Source organism: Thalassophryne amazonica, chromosome 7 (assembly GCF_902500255.1).
Source record: "Thalassophryne amazonica chromosome 7, fThaAma1.1, whole genome shotgun sequence".
Taxonomy (NCBI): Eukaryota; Metazoa; Chordata; class Actinopteri; order Batrachoidiformes; family Batrachoididae; genus Thalassophryne; species Thalassophryne amazonica.
Genome location: NC_047109.1, coordinates 63081855 through 63099520, shown reverse-complemented (window position 1 = coordinate 63099520; position 17666 = coordinate 63081855). Strand labels below are relative to the sequence as shown.

At 40.7% G+C, this 17666-nt stretch overlaps 1 non-coding gene across 1 annotated transcript; it reads left to right on the top strand.

The window, feature by feature from the left end:
• Positions 1 to 205: 205 nt before the first annotated feature.
• trnag-gcc lies at positions 206 to 277 on the top strand. The gene has a single exon. It is a non-coding gene; the product is annotated as a tRNA-Gly (tRNA).
• The last annotated feature ends 17389 nt before the right edge of the window (positions 278 to 17666 follow it).

The following is a 17666-nucleotide window of genomic DNA, read 5'->3' as shown; positions in this document are numbered from 1 at the left end:
AATGTTGTACAGCGCTCTACCGTAAGGTGTGGTTGTGATAATAGCAAGGACATACACGAAAGATGTCTTGCTGGGGACAAAAGGCTCATGTTTGTCTGCAACAGAAGTGCAGAAACTGCATGTGGAACTTTCAGTGTCAACTGATGGAATAGAACAACATTACTGCTACTTTGAACAGCCATAGAGGCTGCAACAACAGCCTGTACGCATGGTGGTTCAGTGGTAGAATTCTCGCCTGCCATGCGAGAGGTCCCGGGTTCAAATCCCGGACGAGCCCCCAGTCAATGTTGGGTATTTTCTCCTCCAAACATTTTTAAAACCTTTAACAAGACAAACAGAGTCAAGAAACACCAGTGAGACAGAAAGTCAAATATTACGCGCGGAGTGCGGCCAGGCTGTACACCAAGGCTACACTAAAGTCTGGCCTGCTTTTCCGCTCTTTTTATTAAGAGACGCCCTCATCACATAAACAAGAAACTTGTCCTAAGGGTGGGGGTAATGACGCAAGACAAGTTTCTTCCCATAACATAAACGCATACGTCAAGTGCAGCTGTAAGGAAGAACACTTCAGGTCAGCACATCTCGTTCGTCTGTTGCAGTTATCAGCTGTTTTGCATCTGCCTGGAACACTAAGCATCACAATCAGTCAAAATTCAACCTTCAGTTCTTTTACTCCCAGTCGTTAGCGGCTACGAAAACAAAGTTATGTTATAACAATAAGTACATCCAGTCCTTCATTCCCAGTTCAGATTGACCCCAGAGTGCTAAAACAAAATTGAATTCTCAGGCTTGGTTAAGACAGGTGCAAAACAGCACAACACCGTTCTCATGAGAAAGAAGACAAAGCTAAAACAAGGTTGAATAACACATACATTCTCAGGGTGAAGTGCAAACAGCACAACACCGTTTTCATAAGAAAGAAGACGAAGGTACAAATGTTTAACAGTGATAACATATATATATATATATAAAATCCTTAACAGCAACCACAATTGTGGGTGATGCATGCCATCCCGCACACAATCTGTTTAGCACTCTGCCCTCCGGGAAGAGGTACAGGAGCCTCTGGTCCCGCACCACCAGACTCACAAAGAGCTTAATTTACCAGACTGTGAGATTATTGAACTCTCTCCCCCCAGCTCCACCCAGGCTTTCAAGAAGCTAATATATATATATATATATATATATATATATATATATATATATATATATATATATATATATATATATATATATATTTTTTTTTTTTTTTTTTTTTTTTTTTTTGGGGGGGGGGGGGGGGATTTTGGTATTGATCCGATATCAAGAAAAATACAGGCCCAGTATCGCCGATACTGATAGTTTTTCATATTTAAGCTTCATAGATCCAAAGGATCCAAAAGACCTAGGATAGAATTTTGCCAAACATTGTATATGACAACAAAACAACACTTTATTATCACAGTCAACATTTTTGTTTAAAAAAATATCACTCAACACAACTTAAAACAAAATCTCCTTAGGTAGATGGCTGACAAATCACAATACAAGGGTGCACTGCTGCTGTTGTGTGACAGTGCAGTGCTGCTCTTACAGACAGAGTAGACTTTGATGAATCTGTGTGTGCAGCAGTCAGTGCATGCGGGAGAGAAAAAAAGCTTGAGAATTGATCTTTTTACACGAGGATCGTTCCTCAAAATGAGCAAATATTTACACAAAAAAACAATAAAGTTTATCACTTTGAACATTAAATATCTTGTCTTTGTGGTGTATTCAATTGAATATAGGTTGAAGAGGATTTGCAAATCATTGTATTCTGTTTTTATTTACATTTTACACAACGTCCCAACTTCATTGGAATTGGGGTTGTACAAGGTTTTTACAAAATTTTACAAACAAACGAAACAGAAAACAGAAACAGTAACAAAGACAGAGACCGTTATTGAGATAAAAGGCATGCAGTCACAGTAGTGGGCACAGTTCCGCTAATCATCGAAGATAATGTTTTCATTATCGGATTAGCTTTTCAGATAGCTTTGAAAACCGTCATCGGACTAATTATCTTCCGAGGTCCGATAATTTTTAGACCGCTAACATATTTTTACAGACGTGGTAAACAAAGCTGAATAGTTACAAATATCTGTGAAATCTAAAATCAGTTAAATACCTACCTGTTAAATGTTTTATAGTAGATGCACAGTTCTGTTCTCTGTAAACAGCTGGTTATAGAAGAAACCGTTCTATCTTCTGCAGGCAAAGAAAAACAGGTCACAAAAAAGAAAAAAGCTAATTTCTTTTGACCCCATACTGGTAGCTGGCAATATCACCCAAGTCATCCAGAGACATACATTTTTAACTTATGGTTAAAATTTTAACATAATTTTGAAGGTTTTAGTGTGGACATGCTGTGTCCAGGTGCATTACGGGTACCTCAGTACATTCACGACAGAAGAAATGCATTTGAGACACTCTGATCAGGCTCCACAGGGACAACAGTGTTAAACTCTTTGTATATTGTGCCTACAACTCTCATGAATATATTCTCTGGGTTTAATAGACGTTGTTATTGTGTTTGTTTTATGTTAAAATGCCAGAAGCAGCTCAGGTTGTTTTCAACTGGAATCATAGCAATCGATTCCTGTTTGCTATTAGAGTCCTGCTTATGTCAAACACTGTCTGTTGCCTCTAAATGTGTTGTACCTAACATAAAAACACATCATGTACAATTTCATAAAACTCTAATAATTTTTACTGGTAGCACACAGCCCTTAAAGATTTTGCTGGCAATAACTTTGTCATATAGTATGGTCATTTACAGATATTTCCAAATTATTTCTGTCAGTTTAATATTGATATGTCAGGACAGAAATTATGGCAATACATTGGAAAATCAAATCTTTTCATATCCCATAAAATAGTTAACACTAAAAGATGAATTGTGAGATGCAGTTCTTCTCGTACATGTATCATGCCCCTACAATACCTACATACTGGGGTAGCGAAGATTTTGTAACAATCAAACATTGCATTTTCATTTTATTGATGAAATACTGTTTCATTATTGATAAATTTAAATAAGTCTATGCTTTATATATTTCCACATATATTTTGATCTAGCTCCAAACAATAATATTCTTTATGTCTTGCAGTACTTAATATTCAAAAATGTATGAATCAGCACAAGAACCAATTATACAGCTGTGTAACATAAGAGAACAAGAGAACAACCTTTACATGATAATGATATTTAAGTTGCTTGCATCATGACCAAGACTTGCTGCCGTTTCAGTCAGAATATAGGTGGCACTTCTGTCTGTTGTTTTGGTCCTATCCAATGCTGCTGCAAGTCCTGGTGTTACAACAGCTTTAATTTTACTGGCTTTTTGTAGCACTGGCATAAAAAAATTCTTCATCTGGACTTTCTGTGTTCTCTTCACTCTGGCTGGAGACAGTGTCAGGTAGTGAGACATTAGATGGTCCAGACTCCTCCAGTTTCTCTTTGTATTTTGCTTCTGCAGCTTTCCTTTTTTCTGCTCTTTGTTCTTTGGCAGTTTGTATTTTATCTATGCCTGTCATGCTTCCTCTACCTTTCTCTCGCTGAGCAAGTAGGAACTGTCTGTCATCTTCAAACTTTATCATTGTTAGGACATCCTGATGTGCCATGTCAAACAAGTCCTCCAAAGATTCACAAAACACTGTTTCATCTTTCTTCTGCTTGTCTGTATTGCGATTCTTGGTCTTTTTCAATGTTTTCCATTTTCCGAACACCTTTTCTAACTTTGTGATCAGATGCTGCTTTGCCTTCAGTGGGATTCTAGCTCTCTCCCAAAAAGGAATTGCCATGTCTATAGAGGTCACAGCAGCATCATGGACAGTTTTCTTCAAATCAGTGTGTTTGAAGAAAAATACCTTGAGTATTTGCCCATTTGAGGGCAATTTGTTTCCCTTTATTTCAGTCGGTGAAACCAATAAGGTATACAAATGTTCTACTTCTAGTAGCTGACATGTTTTACTGAAGTTTCCAGTTAATGGTTAATGTTAAGTCAGCAAGTGTCTCTTTTTACATTTATCTCATGTTAGATTCACCATCACCAAAGATCTGAAAGAAAAGAAGCTGTGAATTGAAGCAAAAGTTTCAGCTTGTAGCCTAAAATAACATTTTTGAAAGTATGTTGTTTGTGAGAAATATTTAAACCCAGGTATAGTTTTAAATTGAATATAAAATTATACTTTAGTTACACTCAGGTGGTTAACTTCTATCCTCTTTATAAGTGATGTGATTAGATACTGGATAATGGATAACCTATTACACGGGCACCCGGGCAGCGATAACTGATATATTTACAACCTTCAGCTATGATGTGCTACCTCTAAATATTAATGTATGACAAAAATATTTGGCAGGCTTTCTTTTTTCCCAAAGCATCATAAAATGAAGGGGTGAGAGTAATGAATTTCCAACTTTTATTTTTTTGAACCACCCTAATATATAAGAAGTCTGAAATTCAGTTTGCGTTTATTAAATTCCACGCATCTTACACGTAGCAGACACGGATTATCTAGAATTTTGTTTTGACAAGTTTTCATGGTCTCTACTGCCATCTACTGGCCAGTAGTGTTAAAGGCAGTATTCACCCTAGTACTGAGCATCCAGTAGTTGGCAGTGTTCTATTTATTTTGACACCGGATATATCAGACGGTTATCTAATTACAGCTTGGATTTTTTTTTTTTTTTTTTTGAAAATGCCTTTTTTACCTCCGCCAAGGAGGTTATGTTTTCGGTCGTGTTTGTTTGTTTTTCTGTCTGTTTGTCAGCAGGATAACTCAAAAGATTTTGAACGGATTTTGATGAAATTTTGTGGAGTGGTTGGAAATGACAAGAGGAACAAGTGATTAAATTTTAGTGGTGATCCGGATCATGATCCGGATCCAGGAATTTTTTAAAGGATTCTTCACCATTGCGGGATAGGGGGAATTTTGACATTCTAGTTTCTAACTCCACAAAAACAAGGCAAAAAGGCTTGAAAAAAAATTAGGGTGTAACATAGTCAAATGTTCTATCAAACAACAAAGTTTGGTGATGATCGGATGATTGGATCTGGATTCTGGATCCGATCATCCGATCAGAAATGCACAGCTAACACATAATTGTAGCTGAATCTGTACTGATTCAGTAAGGTGTCATCAGATTTGATGTAGCTTCAAATGTTATGGAGCTAGATCCAGAAGAAAACCGCCATTACCGAAAAATCGTTTTTATACAATAACTTTTGAACTAATAAAGACATAAAAGTGATTCCAAGTTCTAGTGGTATGTTTTCATGGTCAAGGATGTCAAATATAAAGGAAAGAAAAGTGTATGTATCATAGTTTTGGTTGTAACACTGAATTGTTGAATAGATCACTGTGCCAAGGAGGGAATCTCTTTAGGGTCAGTGACCCTATGGCCTTGTTTAGAGAAGTGTTTCATAAATGTTAAAAAAATTTATATATTTGCAGTTTAGTTGAATAATAAGTTGAATTTTTTCTCTTATTTGTTTTTGTCTATAAGCACATGCAATATCAGTATCAGTGCTCAGATGACAATAGCTTCTGGGAAAGGTGCAAGTGGCAATAAACTGTGATGCCAAGCGCTAAGGATACATGCTATGCAGTCACAGCAGATGAAACTTTTATTACTACTGAGCAAACATTATTGTTAGACTTTTTTAGATTCAATGATTCCACGGCATGTAGATGTTATGGCGTCAGTGACCCCATGGCCTTGGCGGAGGTTTGCACTCTCTGAGTGCTTGTAGTTTTACAAATAAAAAAATGGCATATTTTAGAAAAGCACATTTATCTGTAAACACCAATACACGACACACCTCACATTAATGTGTTGGTTTACATAGAATGAATGAGTCAATCAATCAGTTTTAGCGGAGGCACATTTTACCCATAATCCTTTGCTATCTGTCTGTGTTTATTACAAAACTTCAGAATTAGTGCATTATTCAACATTATAAGATATATGTTATATTTTAACTTTGTACAAATGACAGAACTGACATTAATGGAGTTATTCTATCAATATTAATTTTATTTATGAATCAAACCATAAGTCAGCACTGCTTTATTTTCCAAGACCTCCCACCTCATGGCAACACTGTTATTGAGTTAAGAGTTGAGCTTATCTGCTCCTTTCAACTGGGTTTTCTTGCTGGGAGCCATGTAGTACACAGGAGCATCCAGCAGTGGGCAGGGTGCAAAAAGGCACAAGTGCTGACCATTGTTTGGGTCTGTGGTCACCTTTGATGTTACCAGATGCAATTGTGGTGTTAAAACTCAGTCAGCTTGTTAGTAGTTGCAAGTGTACTGGAGACAATACTGGAAGTTATCGGTTATCTGTAGCTTCCGATAAATTTTTGAGTGGTCTATCGGTTTAGCTTTATAAAAGTAACTTTTCAGTTAGCTCATTATCTGTTATTGAAGCTATTTTTTTGGTTAGCTGTGCCCACCACTGTGCAGTCATAGGTGCAATAGACAGGGCACCCTGTGGTCAGTCCGGCACCCTGGGGTGCAGGGACAGCATCCAAAGAAGGTCTCGTCAGTGCCACTCTAGTAAGAGCTGTGTACACAGAATGGTGCATTGTAGATGTAGACTGCAGTGGCTCAAGTAAAGTCAGTAAGATGGTCCATGAGCTGCAGCCGATGCCTCCAGATCACGAGCAGGCAGGGCATCCTGAGGTCAGTCCGGCACCTTGGGGTGCAGGGCCAGCATCCAGTGAAGAGCTCATCAGTGCCTCGGACAGAGAGAAAAAGAGCAGAATCAGTCGGATGGAAATAACTGCACCTGAGGCATTAATTGACCAGCAGTAAATCAACAGGCTAGCAGAGAAATTACTAAGGTGGTTGCCAGCAGCTAACCATGTGCTTCACTAACAGATCTAGAATTTACATGTAGTGAGACCGAGACTTGTTCCACTGCTAATAACATGAATTAAAAGTAGAAGAAACATAGTTACATACTGCACCAGTATGCTAGCCATGCTAGAGGGAGAACAGATGCATTTTTAGTCTAGACTTGAATGTTCAGACATTCAAAGCCCGTAACTGAATGTCTGGAGTTGAATGTCCACTGACTCTGACTGTTTTATCTCCACGGGGAGAGAATTCCACAACACAGGCATATGATAAAAGAAGGATCTGTGGCCTGCCGACTTTTTTTTAACCTTAAAGACGCAAAGTAGTCCTGCACCTTGAGAATGCAGAGCATGGAGAACATGGGCCAGTAGCGTGTGATTGTCAGCTAGGTAGGGTGGCACTAAGTCATGAATAATTTTAGAAATTACAGTAAAACTCATATTTTATGGATTCAGATGGACATGTGAATTGTGTCTGTTATAATCAAAAATGGACAAAATCTGCGATACACACACACACACACACACACACACACACACACACACACACACACACACACACACACACACACACACACACACACACACACACACACCCACACACATCTTCAACCATTTAGTCCAATCAAGGGTCACAGGGGGCTGGATCCTATCCCAGCAGTCATAGAGCGCGAGGCGGGGTACACCCAGGACAGGACACCAGTCTGTCGCAGTGACACAAACAGAAGAACAAACACATTCACACCCACTCGCACACCTATGGTCAATTTAAAGATTCTAATCCACTTAACCTGCATGTCTTTGGATGTGGGAGGAAACCGGAGCATCCAGAGGAAACCCATGCAAACATGGGGAGAAAATGCAAACTCCACACAGAAAGACCACAGGTGGGTATTGAACCCATGACCTTCTCGCTGTAAGGCAACAGTTATATATATATATATATATATATATATATATATATATATATATATATATATATATATATATATATATATATATATATATATATCGGGACCTGCATCATTTAATGACTGGGTCAAAAACATCTGAAAAAATAAATGCCTGCCTTAAATAAGCACCAGACGGACCCGGCGCCACGGATGTGAGAGTTGTCAAAAATAAAAAGAAAAAAGAAAGAAAAAGAAATACTGGAAAATATAGCGCTTCGCAGTTTCGTGGATTTTTTTAGTCCAATTTTGCATGCTTTTTTTTTTTTTTTTTTTAATAGCGCATTGTGCTGTGCATCCTCATCAAGCAGGCCGGTGTTCTGTTGAGATGACGGGACATCTGTTACGGTACTGCGAAGGGAGAGTACGCGCATTGTGTTCTGCGTGTCTGTTTATAAGAATCTTCTCACCCAGAAGAAAAAAGAGCACCAACAACTACCCATAACTGTGTTCTTCACTCGGAAGAAGACACCTGCAGTGAGGTTTGACTCAGTGGAAAAAGGCGCGACAGTGGAACTGTGAAATACTGGTCAGTCACTATTAATTTCTTATGTGTCCAACCTCGTAGGTTGATAGTTAAAATTAAATTCATTAGTTCTAAAAGCCATCATAATTATTTATAGGAAAATGTTCTATTTTTATTTCTCAAATGTTTGGGCCTGAAAACTGGTCTTATTTTTCTACTAAGGTTTGAACTTTGAGAGTGTTTACACACGAGAGAAAAGTGAGAAAATGTTAATGCCTGTTTGAGAAAAGTGTATAAAGTGTGTAGTGAGGGGTTTTACAGCCTTAAAACGTCTATAATAATTGTAAAAAATAACGCTGTCTACTTCGCGGATTTCGCCTATTGCGGGCTATTTTTAGAACGTAACTCCCGCGATAAATGAGGGACCACTGTATATCTACATGAAAGGTTTATCTTTGACCCGTTGTGTGACTGTCATGCCCAGTTGCGCTGTGTTTGTGCTTGTGATGGAGGGCTGTATGTGGGGTTAATCTTCTGTCTCGTGTCGTTTCTCAGATCAGTTGTTGGTTTGGTTTTGTGGTATGCAGGAGATCACTTGACTGAGGGTCTATACGTTCAAATAATAATTAAAAAAATACTGTCATCACTCTACTCTTACTCAGTCAGTCTCTTACAACGGTGTAGCCTAAATACACGAGCTTTCTTGGAGTGCACCCTATTCATTACGCACGCTCAGAGGCACGTACCCTCCAGTGCGCACTTTTTTTGGGGGGGGGGGCGACCCCGTCCCCTGTGATAAACTCATCGCCCCCTTAATATTTTTTTTCTGGCGCCGGGCCTGGCACCAGACATTATGTGCATTAAGAAGATTACATTTAGTCGAGTCACTCTTTTCTGTAAGGCTGCTGTGGAGTGGTACTTTGATGTCCTAAAGCCTCATTTATGCTTCTACATCTACAGCCATGCTAAGTAATGCCAGTAGGCATCACACTGAGCACCCAAAGGTGGCAACATCTCCCTAAATTCGGGAAAAAAACATGCACAAACTAAAATTTAAAATCACATATACAAACTAAAATGGCTAAAAACTGTGCAGTCCAGTTCTAGGATTATGATGCCAGGAGAACTGAAGCAACATCAGACTTAAACTGCTTCTACAACTCCATAACTCCATGGCCATGCAATGACGCTGACATATGTGTGACCCTTTTCAAGTTCTCCACTGTGTCCAAATGCAGTTTGCTGCAGGAACAGCAGCTTTTTCTAGATCAATTTGTCCCTCAACGAGATCCACTTCTTTATAGAGTCAACTATCAAAACAAGAGTACGTGCAATTTCTCTCCATGAATTGAGGGTCATTTAAGCATCTTTTTCAAACTCTGTGTGTAAAGTTAGTCATATTTGTGGACTTTTCTGACAAATGTATTTGATCCATGATCGAAATGTAATTAGCGGGTACACTACATGACTGGAGAGGAAGGAGTGAAAACTGAAAAGTGATAAATCACAGCCCTTGCAATCTCTGTTGTTTTGCAGGTTCACGTCAGGCTGCAGAGAGGGTTTGCAGGCATGCAGAGGGTTCTGATCTTTGGTTTGCCACACCCATGGATATCTGTGTGAAACTTAATACCATATTACAGTGCAGGCACCATTTTGTTAATCACGGTCCTTGAATAAAGGCCTGCCTCATTTAGGTGCTGGGTCTGAGCACAGTTTGAAAAAAATAAACGCCCAGGCTTTTAATCAAGGAAATGCGGGACCCACTTTCCTCAAATCAGCTAGTGTCAGTGCTGACCTTTATTTCATACCTTAGTTGTGACTGGGGACACCTAGACTGCTCTGTCAGTTACATGCAAGGAGTTTTTAATGGAAATACATTACAACAGGGTGAGACTTTTGTCTAATGTGAGCAAAAATCTGTTATACAAAAGCCGGTATATACCAGAGCATTTATTACATGGAAAACCATACAAAAACACTGGGACTTTTGCTTTTGTCCGGTGAGTATGAGTATCCGGTTTTTACGATGATGGCTTAGGTGAGTTTTACTGTAATAAAAGAACCTTAAAATCAGACCACACAGAGACAGGAATCCAATGAATGGAGGCCAAAATTGGTGTAATGTGATCAAAACTTTATGCTCCTAGTCACAATTCTGGCAGCAGCATTTTGAACCAATGGGAGACCCCTAATGCTGGACTGCAGTAAGCCAGAGAATAGGACATTGTAGTCTAGAAGAGACAAATTCATGGATCAGAGTCTCTGCATCAACCTGATGGCAACCTATGGCTGATGGGATGAATCTTTGTGATGTTATAAGGTAGAAGAAAGCAGTCCTACTGATTTTTCTGATGTGTAGGTCAAAAGGAAAATGTGGGATCAAAAATCACCCCAAGGTTCCTCACGTTGTCAGTGTGATCGATGTATGACACATGAGTCTTAGGGCCCCTTCACACATAGTACAAATAAGCACAAATCTGGGTGACTCATGGCAGAACAGCTCGTACAAGCGAACCACAAAAATATCGAGCTGATGGGCAGGTGTGCACAATCCCGGTGCAACAGTGTCGTGCACGCGACGGTGTTGTGCAAGCAGGAACACAGTGTGAGCAGCTAAACCACATTGCACTGCTGATGTGGAGGAAAATAAAATAAAAACCAGCTGTGTAATTAGTGAATATCAATGGGTTGATATAAATAATAGATAAACGGGGACGCAATACAGAACCCCACGGTTAAATAACCCTGCTTAAAATAAAAAATAAATGCTACTCACAGCATTTGAACCCATGAACTCTGATTACCAGACAGAAACTTTACCACTGAGCCACAATCACTGTCTTTTAACAGGAGCGTGAAATGGCTAAAATTAACAAGCAGATATATGTATTTAAAAAAAAAAAGAGAGAAAAAAAACTCTACGATAACTCACCAAACGGTGTTTGTTACGCCGTATTTCTGCTGATACGTGACTGAAAGTAATGTATTTGTCACACTGTTGGCTTGTCCCACGGCTCGCTGCTCAGAGCCCTCACGGCCCTACACACGTGTCCTGTCAGACATACGTGACATTCAGATCACCTGCTGCGTGTCCACATGAACTGACGGTCTGTTTCTCCAGCCAAAAGCGATATACGATTTTATGTATTTCCACGTGATGTCAGAAAGCACACACACACACGCGTGTCCGTCAAAATGTAGTAAGTGTTCTGCAGTTATGACGTCCACAACTGGAGATGTCTGAACAGCTGTTGGCAGCCAGCCACGCCCCCTGTCATGTCAGCGCACAGACCAAGATGTCACTCTGTGATCAGATGAGAGGTGCCTCGCCAGCAGGGGGTGAACCACAAGCACACACATGTTGGGGGAAGCGGGGGGTTGCTCGAAACACACATACACATGTTGTGGGGGGAGCCGACACTCTGGCACACCACATATGCACTTGTCAACTCCACAGTCGTGGGGCCACTTAGACAAATTTCACATCCAGCTCAACAGTGATCGTCTGCTGACTGTTTTCTTGCTAACAGTGCGATTGGCCACACATTTTCTAAATGCCAAATGAGCGGTGTTAGATCTTAGTGTGTGTCACCTGGAATTTGCCCGACACCTTCGCGGCAGGTGGAGGGGTCGAATGGGCTTTCACAGCCACACTCTGTCTTTCAACCGCTGGTGTGCGCAAATAGTTGCAGCAACAGGTGTATGAGACATTGGAGGCAGCTACGATTTTACACGTATTGCATACAATTCCTACTTCATGCGCAATTCAACCACTTTTGTACTATGTGTGGAGGGGCCCTAAGTTAAGATGGTCAAACTGATGTTGATGTCTTGCTGAACCAAGCACCATCACTTCAGTCTTCTCCAAATTTAAAAGTAAGAAATTTCTAGAAGGCATCCAGTTTTTCACAGAAGCCAGGCAATGCTCTAAAATCTTGATGTGTATGAGATTACCAGCAGTTATCTGCATGTACAATTGAGTATCATCAGCATAGCAGTGAAAAGTATTTCTTCATAACTGATGTAAATAAAATACAAAGCATATTCAGTGACTTGGAAATGTTCATGTATCCATCCCCTGACTTGTCTGAAGAAAACTGACCATAAAACTATTTATGTGTGTTATATGAAAGGGTTATGCAACCCATCATCTTGGCTTTTATATTTTTATTATCAGTCAGGGATTGAAACCATGTGACGTGTTGTACATGTGACAGTCACAGACCCCTGACCTTTGTCAGCTGATGGAAACAGCTTAAAGACAGTTAAGATGCTGACTGCAGACCATTTCAAGCGAATGAGCGTTGGAGGTGGGGGGTGTAAATCAATAAGGAATGCATTGCTGTCACATTAATTATTTCTGTTAATATATTTCAAGCATTCAACTGGTCGCACTAAGAGCACTAAAGCAAAAAGATCATTAAATGGATGGGTCGTCAGAGGTCAGTCTGCTAAGTATATTGACTTATAAAGTGTTTCTCCAAAGTCATGCTCCACTCTGCAGGGATTCTGACAGCAGCACATGGCAGTACTTTCCATCAGCCACAAGATGGCAGTGTGCTGTCATATGTGACTAAGCAACACTCAAGAAATCCATACTGTAGACGTTCATGTTCATGAACAAACCCCAGATTGTTAATAGGTTTATGTGATCTATGACTCCATGCAGAGCAGGTAGATCAGTGGGGCAAGGGTGGATGACCAATATGGACATCTGGGTTTGATTCCCAGTCATGCAACCTATTTCTGTCTTTTGATGAGACACTTTATCTGCAATTGTCCCAGTCCACCCAGCTGTAAATGGCAACCAGCCTCCATGGTTCAAATTGCAAGGGGTACTGGAGGTTTAATACCCACCCCGATCACATAATTTCTGTGGATGTGTGTCAAAGTGTGGACAAGATAGCTCAAAGACAGCTGTATGGATGTCCTTGAAACTTGGTGCGAGTATTATTTGGATATACAGTGAGGAATATAAGTATTTGAACACCCTGCGATTTTGCAAGTTCTCCCACTTAGAAATCATGGAGGGATATGAAATTTTCATCTTAGGTGCATGTCCACTGTGAGAGACATAATCTAAAAAAAAAAAAAAAAAAAAATTTCTGGAACTCACAATGTATGATTGTTTAATAATTTATTTGTATGTTAGTGCTGCAAATAAGTATTTGAACACCTACCAACCAGCAAGAATTCTGGCTCACACAGACCTGTTAATTTTTCTTTAAGAAGTCCTCTTATTCTGCACTCTTTACCTGTATTAATTGCACCTGTTTGAACTTATTACCTGTATAAAAGACACCTGTTCACACACTCAATCAATCACACTCCAACCTGTCTATCATAGGCAAGACCAAAGAGCTGTCTAAGGACACCAGGGACAAAACTGTAGACCTGCACAAGGCTGGGATGGACTACAGGACAACAGGCAAGCAGCTTGGTAGAAGACAACAACTGTTATGATTATTTATTAGAAAGTGGAAAAAACACAAGATGACTGTCAATCTCCCTCGGTCTGGGATTCCATGCAAGATCTCACTTTGTGGGGTAAGGATGATTCTGAGAAAGCTCAGAACTACACAGGAGGACCTGGTCAATGACCTGAAGAGAGCTGGGACCATAGTCACAAAGATTACATTAGTAACACATGATGCTGTCATGGTTTAATATCCTGCAGGGCAGCAAGATCCCCCTGCTCAAGCCAGCACATGTCCAGGCCCGTTTGAAGTTCACCAGTGACCATCTGGATGATCCAGAGGAGGCATGGGAGAAGGTCATGTGGTCAGATGAGACCAGAATAGAGCTTTTTGGAATCAACTCCACTTACCATGTTTAGAGGATGAGAACAACCCTAAGAAAACTATCCCAACCATGAAGCATGGGGGTGGAAACATGATACTCTGGGGGTGCTCTTCTGCAAAGGGGACAGGACGACTGTACCGTATTGAAGGGAGGATGGATGGGGTCATGTATTGCGAGATTTTGGCAAACAACCTCCTTCCCTCAGTAAGAGCATTGAATGGGTGAACAAACAGATGGGTCATGGCTGGGTCTTCCAGCATGACAATGACCCCAAACATACAGCTAGGGCAACTAAGGAGGGGCTCTGTAAGAAGCATTTCAAGGTCCTGGAGTGGCCTGGCCAGTCTCCAGACCTGAACTCAATAGAAAATCTTTGGAGGGAGCTGAAACTCCAAACCTGAAAGATTTGAAGAAGCTCTGTATGGAGGAGTGGACCAAAATTCCTGCTGCAGTGTATGAAAAACTACAGGAAACGTTTGACCTCTGTAATTGCAAACAAAGGCTACTGTACCAAATATTAACATTGATTTTCACAGGTGTTGAAATACTTATTTGCAGCAGTAACATACAAATAAATTATTTTAAAAAAAATCATACATTGTGATTTCCAGGTTTTGTTTTTTTTTCTTTTAGATTATGTCTCTCACAGTGGACATGCACCTAAGATGAAAATTTCAGACCCCTCCATGAATTCTAAGTGGGAGAACTTGCAAAATTGCAGGGTGTTCAAATACTTATTTTCCTCACTGTATATCGAGAGGTGATGCCTTTCATTAAGACCTGAACTCCCTAGGAAGAGGTCAAAACACTTATAGATCCTTCTTAACTGTACTTGTGAATATTACACCCCTAAAGTGGCCCATACCATTTCTTAATCTTACTTGAAACTCTTGTCTGCCTGCCTCACTCCCATAAGTGCAATACAATGTGTGGCACAAACTGAGGGAGTCAGTTTGTGTAAGTATAGTCATCAAGCTTGTTAAGTACACTTTACTTTGTTAACTGCAGAAGTTCTGAATTAGATTGTGTCTGTGGATCAGTGATGAACTATTTACCTTAAAATTGTACTTTAAGTAGCTAATGCTAACATTTGCCTTACCTAACATGATCTAACTAATAGTAGCTATACATCCCTATTTGCCTAATATTGCTTAACTGATTGGTAAGGACCAGACTGTCATTGCATAATTTGCACTCTGTTGGCCTTTCTTGGAAAGTAACCTGTGATGAACTGGCGTCCTGTCCAGGGGGAGTTGTAGACTTTTACTCTGCAACGGAATTTGATTATAAGCGCCAGTCTGATGTGCTTCTGGACTTGTACAAGACTTAATTCTTCTCTATGACCCCTCTACATCCTCAGTTCCTGGAGAGCTGAGGGGAAAATTCCACTAGGAATGTGGCTAATAAAATGAATAACCTGTAATGCACCGATGATCTTCAACAGAGGGGTCAAGTGTGCAAATTCTGAACTACTAATATAATTTAGTGACTCCTAAATATATACGTACTGAAACTATTTGTAGCAAGTGGATGTTCTGTCAAATCAGGAAGCACTTCAGCAAGAAAACAGGTGTTTGCATCTACAGTAAGAGGGGTAGTACTATCTGTACAGTCCCATTCAGAGTTCTAGCCTATCAATGCTTTGGTTATGGCCGGCACCTTTACACACAGTGCGAAGTTTGGATGGCATTTGGACTAAAATGGCGAAACAGCGTGAAACAGTTCGAAATTAGTGCACTACGAAACAATGCGCCAATGGGCAAGCGTGCACGAACCTGGTGTGAGAGTTCGTGCCTTTGGTGTCTTTTGGGCAGGAACACACAGTGCCAGCTGCGGCACATCGTGCTGCTTATGTGGAGGAAATATAAAAAACAAGCCGGTACCTGTGGGACCACATTGCGCCGCTTATGTGGAATATAATAATAATAAAATAAATAAATAAACAGCTGGTACCCATGGAACCATGTTGTGCCGCTTATGTGGAAAAAAAAGAAAAAAAAAACATACAACCCACTGGATGCGAAATTGTGCCGTCCAAAAGCTTTGATTGCCAGTCAGACACTTTACCACTGATCTACCGAGCTGTTCTTTGAAAGCTGTGGGAATCTGCCTCATATCAGGAAGGACATGGAAGTATTACAAAAAAATTAAAAACATACGCCATATAAAAACATGGCATTTATCAAGCGAGCAATACAAATATGATCTGTCTGTTTCTCTGTAAATGACCCATGGTCACAGACATACAGTCATGAAATGACATGAATGAGAAGCAGTTCGCTTGTCTCATTCATCTCCACATCCGCTGGTGTGTCTCCAACCGGCCACGCCCACGTCTTGTGGACGACACGACGCAGGACACCGTGTCATGTGGAACAGAGCTCACGTGGGTGATGTGACAGTGAGAATGCCTGCTGCGTGTTCTGATCTGATGGTCCATTTCAACCTGGGAGCAGCCTGTCCATATGCATGCTGTGCGCACGCTCGCTCACTGCAGCATGTCGCCACAGTGATATATGTTTTTATTTATGTCCACTTGATAACAGCAAACGGACACATGTGCATCACAGTGGGGAGTTGTTTGTCCATGTCTGTCCAAACGCAGTACGTCGTGTCCAGCTGGAATGTCCAGATCCAGATTTCCACAGCCGCTTCAGTGGGAGGACACACCTCCTGTCATCTCAGCGCAAATACCAAAGCCACACTCGTGTGGGACTTAGACAAATGTCTCTGTGAGTATGAAAGTGATTGTCTGCAGTCTGTTGTCGTACCAAGAGTGCGACTAGCCACGCATTTTTTAATGCGAGCGGTGTTTGGCTGGCACCTGCTGCGCGAGGGTGCGATGGGTTTGCACAGTGCATGCTTTGTCTTTCAGGTGCTTGTGTGCGCAAATAGTTGTAGCAACAGGTGTACAAGGCTTTGGAGGCAGGGACAACATTACATGGTTTGCACACGATTCCTGCGTCATGCGCACTAAGTGTGCACTTCGTCCAAACTTCGCACTATGTGTGAAGGGGCCCTTATCTTAGCTACAGTGGAATATAACCTCACCTCCTACCACCAGTTGGTCTGATTACCTGATGTCTGTACCCCATCGCCCACCAACAAGTGGTTTGGATATCTTCTGTCTGTACATCACCTGAGAGATGATGTACCGACAGAAGATACAAAGGTGTTCAGGTATATTTTTTTGTTCACTACTTTTGATGTTGTTTCTCCATTTCTCCATTCTGTCAAGTTTTGGTGAAATATGCTTGCCTCTCTGTGTATCATGCCAACACTTGGAAAAACATGGGCACTGTGTAGACCAGCTTGAGGTAAAGTTTTCTGTCTGCTTTATTTGCCTTTCTCTGAGGACAAGGTAATTCAAAAAGTTTGATGGATTTCAGTAACATTTGGTGAAAGTTTGGGAGGTGATATAAAGCCCCCGTCACACATAGCAAGAATGTGGAGGAACCATACCCGACATGGCAAATACTGCCATAATCCGATGCAGTCGGGAGGAAAATAGGCACGGTCAGCAGTGTCGGAACACATCCGGAATACCTCGTCCACACCTGCACG